Source organism: Myodes glareolus, chromosome 26 (assembly GCF_982192425.1).
Source record: "Myodes glareolus chromosome 26, mMyoGla1.1, whole genome shotgun sequence".
Lineage (NCBI taxonomy): Eukaryota > Metazoa > Chordata > Mammalia > Rodentia > Cricetidae > Myodes > Myodes glareolus.
The window spans coordinates 10,351,459-10,360,665 of NC_142051.1; the positions used below are offsets into that span (position 1 = coordinate 10,351,459).

A 9,207-nucleotide genomic window follows, 5' to 3' on the forward strand; every position below is an offset into this window, starting at 1 on the left:
AGAGAGTGAACGAATGCTCGCTCGCTTGCTCAGCTTAGTTTTTCCAGCTCTTACATAGTTCAGGACACCCTGTCTAGGGAATAGCACCATTCACAGTGGGCTAGGTTTTGCTACATCATATAAATTAAGACAACCCGCTCTGCTCTCCCCCACTAACCCCCCCACCCAGAAATGCCTATAGGCCAACCTGCACAGACACTGATAGGCCAACCTGTGTAGACCCTGTCAGGCCAACCTGTGTAAACACCGTTAGGTCAACCTGTACAGACCCCAATATGCCAGCCTGTGTAGGCAATCCACACTGAAGCTCTTCCCAGGTAACTCTTGGTTGTGTCAAGTTGACAATTAAGGCTGACCATCACAACTTTTGAATAAATTATCTGTGCATAATTCTTTGCTCAGGCTCTGTGCATTTGAGAGAACTAAGGATGAGAGAAAAAATACAGTGAATAAATGAATATAAAAGAGAATTCTCCATCGTCCCTTGTGCTGGCCCTGGCCTAGTCCCTTGTGAAGGAGTTGGTCCTACCCATTGGTGACTTGCCAGTGTGGACGAGCTGCTCCCCATCCCCCACATCACAAGATAACTCGCATTACACCTTGGGTGGGAGGGCAAGGCGGAGGTGGACTAGGAAGTGTGTGGTCCCGGTGCATGGATGGCCCTCAAGTGATTGAAAACTATCCTATGAAAGCCTTTAGGTCAGTTAAGTATCTCAACTAACTTTATACACACAAAAAGAACAAAAAGAACGTGATGGGAGAGTGAGGACAGCCAGCAGAAATGTGCGTTTAGCTGGGTGTGTTTATAGTAGCCACATCATGCCCCGGAGCGTCCGCAGATATTGTTCTGTTAAAGAAGATAATTGTTAAATAAATATGGATATGACCTCGAAAAAAAACAGAATGCTTGACTGGACACATTCCACTCCCTCAAATCAGAGAAACTTTACGAATTAATTCCTTGTTATTTCAGACATCTGGAAAGAGCCTTGTTGTTCCATTATCCTATCTAGTACTTTAAATACTGCAGATATATTTTGAGTACAGATCTCTGATACCCCGTCTCTCTCTCTCTCTCTCTCTCTCTCTCTCTCTCTCTCTCTCTCTCTGTGTGTGTGTGTGTGTGTGTGTGTGTGTGTGTGTGTGTGTGTGTGTGTGTGAAGTATGCTCTGAGACTCAGGATGGAGTTTTGAGACATCATGATTGTTTTTCCTCTCTTTGTCTCCCTCTTTCCCTCTCCCTGCTCCCTACCCCTGCAGACAAGAAAGAGATCGACCTCTTCCTTACAAGGGTTCTACAAACACTGATAACCTCAAACTTTAAGTGGAGTCATTGCTCATTCTTTTACTGGCCTTTCAGGGACACACTAAGGAAACAAAACACTTGGAACTATGTAAACCCCTGCAATTTTGATAAACTGTTAATTTTGAGCATTTATATAGAAATTCAAGCTCTCTGTTGATAAGAAAAGATTATAAAATTCTTGTAGCTCCTCTTAGTGTTCTTTTTACATTGCTTACTTAAAGAGACTTGAGTTTCCCAAGCCTTTGAAATGGATGATGGATAAATGAGTGTGAACATGTTGCCTACATCCAGAACTACACCTCTTATTGCAGTCCTATTTGATACAGTTTTCTGGGGCCAGCCACCTCCCCTCCCTTTCATACTTCCTTGTTTATTTAGACAATTTCCTGCAGTCCTTCCAGGACACTTGTTTTAGATCACTGAATTAAAAAAAAAAAAAACAATATTTTTTTTTTTGTATTTTTCGAGACAGGATTTCTCCGTAGTTTTTGGTGCCTGAAAAGCATGCCATAAAAATAAACTTAATTTAGCATGCTGTCAAAATGTATACTCAACAGACTGCAGAGGTTTAAATGGAATTATAAGTTTATGTCAGTGTTGGGTTAGAAGGGAGATGTTCTACCTTTCCTGCTCAAACACGTGACAAGTGCTCTGGGAGTCACAGTCATTACAGAGGTCCTTCTTCCATGAAGAAGTTCCTCATACAAAACTCAAGATGAGAGAGCTTTAAGGAGCCATTTCTTTTGGTTTCTGCTGGAGTAGCTCAGATTGAAAGTGAGAGGTGTTAGTCCTTCCTTCTCCTCATTATCTCTCTTATATCCTCCCCTATTTCCTCCTCCCTACCCTTTCTCCTTCCTTGTCCTCTCTTGTTTTTGAAGAATTAGCAGATAGAAGCAGGGATTTCAGTAAAGGTCTACACCACACAGTTTACCACCTTCTTAGCTTTAAGTAGCTGTAGACTCTGTGTATTCTGAAAAATTAGGACTGAAATAAGCCTTGGGTCTGGAAAGGACTGAGGAAGGAGAGATGGAGGGAACAGCTCTTGGGAACAGGTACTAGAACAAGTGATAAAAAAAAGTCTTGCTCCTGGGAGGTGACAGAGGCCAGCAAAAGGCAAAATTGCTCCCATGTACTCGTTCTTAATATAGCTTCTCCCAGAATACACAGAGAACCCATATAAGAGCAGGCTCAGGAACAAAATCCCAACCTTTACCAAAGAAAGTATGATGCACCTCTGCAATCACTTGCATTTCAACCATGATACAGAAAAGGAAAGAGATGAAATAACCAGTCCTTTGCAGTAAAGTCACAAACTGGCATTATCAGATACCAGATTGCTTTCAAAATTCACGTATTCGGTTACATTTTCATATTTTATGTGTGTTTATGTTTATGTAATGTTCGTTGGATAAAGTTTCCTATTATCCCCTCAACATCTTTAACATCTATTTTTTATTTATGAGGGAGACACACAAACACTGTAGCACATGTACGGAGGTCCGAGAACAACATGCCAGTTTTTCCACAAAGTAGGTTCTCCGAACAGAATTCAGGTTGTTAGGCTTGGCAGTACGTGCCTTGAACCACTGAACCAACTCAATGGCCTCTCTTATTCCCTTTGCCCTTCTGCCAAATTCCTTCCTCCTAAGCCACCTGCCTGTATTCATGTCCTTTTGTGAGTGACCCATTGCATTTAAATGGGGTTGCTCTCATGAGCGTGGGTGGAGGGCTGTTTGCTTGAGTGTGGGCAATGATTGTGTGCTTGTTCTTTTGTTAACAGTGATGAGCATCGGACTGCGACATTGTAAACACCAGGCAGATACACTGCCACTGAGATAGGTTTTCCAGTAAACAAACAGCGATCAAAATATTTATAAGCTTAAGACAAAGGTAATTCTAAAACTAGGGAAGTTTTGTCAAAACTTCAAAATGAAAGGTTTTCAAGGTAAAAACTGATTGTTCTCTGTTGGGGACCAGCCTCAACAAAAGTACCACTTGTTAGTGCTATTCTTTTATAAAGATAGGGTGGTGGGGGACCAGTCCCACAAGGGGCAGCCAGTTCAGTGAGGGGCCACTGAGGATCACTTGAGGCCTTGGTGGAACAGCAGCTGGTCTCCAGAGGTCTTGGCAGGTCCCCTTGGTAGGTGAGAGACAGAGAGAGAGTTTGTGTATAGAGTTTATTTAGTGGGTTGTGGAAGGGAAAGGGAAGGGGAAGGGGAGAAGGGAGAGGAAGAGAAGGGGGCAGAGAGAGGCAGTAGTTACCTCTTCAGGAGAGGGATGGAAAGAGAGTGTGTGCAGGCTGGAGGTGGTGAGAGATCATTTGCCTCGTCAGAAGGGGAGCTTGGGAATGGGTGGGGCTTCTCTCTTAAAGGGACAGAGTACCCAGGTGACAGGCCAGGCCATCAGATCATAACATTCTCATCTCTTTCTTAAAATAAAAAGGCAAGAAGTTAGGCACAACAGGTTAAAGAAATTGGGACTGTGGATTCTCAAGACTGCTTCCTGCTTATTTGTGGGTGTTGTCTTGGGGGAGGGGGGACCTGAGAAAGCTGGGTTCTGGTCACATCCATACCACCCTGAATGCACCTGATCTCCTCTGATCTCAGAAGCTAAGCAGGGTCAGGCCTGGTTAGTACTTGGATGGGAGATCACGTGGGAATACTGAGTGCTGGTCACAGCCTGGGTAACTGGCCGCTTTGCTCCTGTTCAGAGTTTGTGGTGGAAACTGTCCAGTGTCTCTTGTGTTAGCAGAAAAGATGACAAGTTAAGTTTAGGAAGAAAAAATTTTCAGGACCAGGGAATTAAGAGGGATTTATCTGACCTGTTTAAGGTGGTTCCTTCAATTCAGCTGCTTGGAACTCATAAGAATTCTTTAGATTTGTGAAAACGTAAGTTTTAGATATAAACAGTAGCATATTTACATCAGAATGACTGTGACAGAGGTTTTTGCACAAAGAAGTATTTTTAAGACTATGAAAGGCAATGTGTGAGAGAGAGTTGATAACCTGTATTTGTTCTCACACCTTTAGAAACTTGCAGGTTCACACCTTAATAACTTGTATTTGTATCTTACTGAAATTTGCTGTCCTTAAACTGATAAAACCTCTCAGCTGTCAAACCGCATCAGAGATCTTCGAGAAGGACAAAATTTTACTTGAGTTATTAATTAAAAAGGACAGAGAACTTACTTTGTTGGCTGCCTAGAGCCACTCCTCAGGGTCCTTCATGGTCGTTGTTGAGGGCAAGGGCATAAGGACTATATTTACCTTCCGTTGTTAGAAGCAGGGCCTTCCAGACTCCAGAAGATCCTGTAGGCTAAGAAATCTATAGGAAAACAAGCTTATCTTGACCTGGGAAGCTAGGCTGTAGATTCCAGTGATTCTGCATATATATGGAGATATTTATTTTAGCTGAAAGGCTGCTTTTCCCAGTGGTCAGCGCTTGGCCGTTGATAAAGCGAATTGCGGATGGATGTTGTTCTGTGCCCACCTGTCTTCTGTCTTCTTGGAGGAAGTAGAGTGCTCTTAGGAGCCAACCTGTCTCTCTGTTATGAAAAATCTTTTAATAATTAAACCTTTAAAGACCACATTCCCCAGATCTCTGAGCAGTTGAGGGCTGGCTGTTTATCGGGTGTAGATAAGTTATAACTACAGCATAGATTCTGTCTAGAGAGCTGGGTTCAAGCTTGACTGTACTGACTCTCAACTTAACAGGTAAGATTTACGCTTGTGAAAGACAAAGAAGAAAAAAACCGTTTTCAATAGAAGCTTAGAGGTAGAATTGACAATAGTGGAGAACAGCATAATATATTTTAAATTAGGATTGGATCACATATAGAGTATGTTTGTAAGAGACTTAAAAGTACATACCAATTCTAATATGAGACTTATTGCTTTCTTAGTCTGGAATGAGATATAATGAACTTAAAACATTTGACAGTGAGTGTACATACATTTACACACAGTTGAATGTAAGTTTCACATACAGTTAAATGAAAAGTGCGCAAAAGCAAACTGGCTAGGGGCAGAACCTCTGGCTCCTCCTTTGTTAAGCTCAAAGAGAATGGCAGCAGCCATGGTTGTACATGTGGTGTGACCATTTAAATTTAGCCATCCTCTAGTAGAAGTTAGAAATGTCCACGGGTGAGACAGAAAAATATCCAAGTGGCCCTGGGCCCCCAAAATGAATGCACCGCTCAGTGAGTGCAGTAGGGGAGAAGTCAAGAAAGGGCAGTGGCATGAGAGGCACTAGGCCAAAAAGGGAACCAGTTGTCTTACCAATTGTCCCAGCAGACTGATGGAAAGTTGGGAAGTGGCCTGGTAGAAGGTCCAGGTTTAGGATATTTGTCCACAGCACAGCAGTGGTAGAAACAGGGCTCCATGAATGGAAGGGAGACAGATTCCACCGCTGTGGTGGGAGGCAGCATGGGACGGGGGATGAAGGCAGGACAGAATGCCTGTTACTCAGCGACATGAGCCACTATGTGGCTGAGCCGCTGTGGGGAGTGAAGGCTGGAACTGGAAACCGTTGCCTTGGGGACCCAACTAATTTTGCGGGTTTCTGCGAGATCAGTGGCAGCCGTGGCAGGGATGGGATAGAAGGAATAGGAGCAAGAAAAAGAATCTTTACATGCAGGTAGGGGTGGGGCTGCCCAGCGAAAGGAAAATCGGACAGGCATGAGATGCCCGCAGTGGGACAGTGGCAGTCCTGCTTGCTGGTAGACATTAGAAAGGAGCTGTAGTTTTTGAGGGTCTGTTTTCCATAGCTGAAAACATGAGAACGGCAAAAACGGTGCAAACTCCAGGGCAACTAGCTGGACATCTCCAGGCTAGTGCAGGGGTTGATAATAAATCCAGTCTGATTCCCAGCCCGTCAGCTCAGGAACCAGTGGCTAGAGACACTACAAGTGGCCCAGACAGTGAAGACCACTTACAAGAGGTCCAAAACGGAAAATAAAACAAAGCAAAAGATTCGAACAGCGTGAGAAGACCACTCTGAGTGGCCAGAGGATGTGAGTGGTCTGCTCATGTTTTTAGCTATGGGAAGCGATCAAAGATGAATGTGAGTAAAAACTGACTTGGAGAAGAAAACCCTACCATTTGTAGTGATGAGGCAGGCACAGGATGTTGGAAAGTGGTCCGAGTCCAGGGTCCCCACATTCGTCAGTCGGCTGTGGGCACAAGGGAACGTGGAAAGAGCCTGACTGAGTCATGAACCAATGTTATTGTTTTTTTAAAGACATGGTGGTGGGGACAGTCGGTCCCATGAGGGCCCATGGTGGGTCATCTGAGGCCTTGGCAGAGCAGTAGTGGGTCACCCAAGTCATCAGCAGGTCCCCAGAGGCCTCCGTGGGTTCCCTTGGCAGGTGGGAGACTGCAAAGCCATAAGAGACAGACAGACAAGCCATGCAGAGAGAGAGAGTTTGGGTATAGAGTTTATTTAGTGGGTTATAGAAGGGAAACAGAAGGGGAGGTGGGGAAGGGAGAGCGAGTAGGGGAGAAGAAATCAGGGGAAGAGAGAAAGAGAGAGAGAGAGAGAGAGAGAGAGAGAGAGAGAGAGAGAGAGAGAGAGAGACGTTACCTCTTCAGAAGAGGATGGAAAGAGAGAGAGCAGAGGCTGGAGGAGATGAGAGATCTGCTTGCCTCGGCAGAAGGGAGGGTTGGGAGTGGGTGGGGCTTGTCTTTTAAAGAGACAGGGTACCCAGGTGACAGACCAGGCCAGCATCATAACAGGGGCATTGGGATTTAGAAATATTAGTAAAGAATATGAAGACATATTTAAAAATAATAAAAACAGAAACATATAGAATAGTACTGGGAGGGAGTTCCAATGAATACTGAAATCACCCTCTTTCAGTTTCCAATTGCTTAAAATACCCCTGACCCCAAAAGGTAGGAGTAAGACAAAAGCTTCATTAACATGACACAAGGAAATGAACAGACCAGTTGATGGTTGCAGGCTACACAAACCATTCCCTGGGTGGAGTCCATTGTTATCTCCTTAAAGGAACTGGAACCTTAGTCGGATCCTTAGACTTTAGTTTGAGGTAGAAACCGATCTACTTCTCTATCCCTGAAATACAAGGTCTGGATATTAGCCACACGTGTTGACAATAACCTTGAGAGAGCAGAACTCCCTGGTCTCCATCTAAGTGGGACCTTTGAGGTAGAAACACAATAATCGTGAAGAAATAGAGGTAATTTCCAACTCTCTGACTCTTGGTCAACGTGGAAACAGGCTCACATTTTTGGGCCTCCATAGTTCTCTCCTTGAATAAAATTTAATTTCTTGAATTTATACAACAAACACTCATCAGGCATCCATGCCCAACTGGAGAATTGTTTATTGCATGATTCCCTAAATAAATGCAATAATTATCTGCGGCCTTGTCAAAGGTTGTTCATGGTTTATCTTTCTTTTTTCTTTAACCAAAACTGTAGAGGAAATTACTTCGAGAAAACCTGAGGGACCGTGATGGAATCCACAACTAGCACAGCAAGCTCTAACCACACAAGAGTGGCCCCAAATCTCCCTTCTCTGTGATCACCCAAGAGTCAACCCCGGCCCTTGGAAACCACTTTCATACTCCACTCCCTGAGTCTGACTATTTTTATTCCAGGCATGAGGAGCATTGGATGATATTTGCCCTTCCATCTCTGGCTTTTATCACTCAGCATAACCCTCCAGGTACACATGGTTTAGCAAACTTCTAAGTGGAGTTTTTGTGCTACTGCTATCTGCAGTAACTTCCATATCAGTTTCAAGTCTCTCAAAGTTATCCATAAGATTTACAATGAGCAGTTTCTAATCTCTTGCTAGTATAAACAAGTTTACCTCTTCTCAGGAATAACAAGTGTGTGTATGTGTGTGTGTGTGAGAGAGAGAGAGAGAGAGAGAGAGAGAGAGAGAGAGAGAGTAAATGGAGGCTCAATGTTAACTTCAGTGTCATTCCACAAAAGTCATCCATCTTATTTTTGGTTCAGCCTCTCTCACTAGGACCTGGAGCTCATTGGAGAGCTAGATTGGCTGCCTACTGAGCCCTGAAGACTGCCTGCCTCTGCCTCCCCAGTGCTGTGATTACAAATGAGCTGCACCATGCCCAGCTTCTTAAAAGGATGGCAGGGATGGGCTGGAACTCCACATTTGTGTTGTGAACACTTTTACAACTGAGCCACAGCCTCAGTCCCTTAAATGTTCTTAAAAGTATTTAGAATGATGAACTCTTCTCAGATTACAATTTTCTTGACCCAGATTCACCAGGGGAATCATTCATATGGTCTACGGCAGCTGTAGCTTTGCAAATGCATAAGTTTAGATGACTCCTTGATGTTTGAGTTGCAGAATAGATCCTGTGTTATCAGACACGAAGATAGTACTAATGACTCTGTGTACCTCCACCATAGATCTGGGGTGCCCCAGCACATTGTCAATGAGCAGACTTAGAAGGCAAGAAATGCCTTTTTGAGAAGGAGATCTCAACAACGTGCATGAAGTTCTCAGCATATCATGTTGCAAGCAGATGTGTATCGTGGCTGCATTTACGGAACGCAAACAGATTATATTTAGTAGGAATCTTAAGGGCCTTGGGATTTTTTGAAATGACAAATGAGTGCTGACTTTGCATTAAAGTCGTAGCTGCGTGAATTCTAATGAAAGACGCTGTCCTTTGGAACTCTGAAGGCCAGCACTGGCTCCTCCCCGCAAGCTCTGCAAGTCTGAAGTAGCATCTTCATCTAATGGAAGCTGATGACTGAGCGCCGTTGGCAGCATGGCCGCCTTCACCAACTATCTCAGCTGTTATGGTTGTTGACCTGCACACTACTGCTTCAAAATCTGCTACTCCACCACCACGCTTTTGGTATAGTTTCTTTTTCTGTGTTAGTCTTTCCCGAATTTCATTGA

The 9,207-nt window shown here is 43.9% G+C and overlaps 1 pseudogene; it reads left to right on the plus strand.

The window, feature by feature from the left end:
- Window positions 1-3,863: 3,863 nt before the first annotated feature.
- LOC125390109 (5S ribosomal RNA) lies at window positions 3,864-3,980 on the plus strand (annotated as a pseudogene).
- Window positions 3,981-9,207: the final 5,227 nt, after the last annotated feature.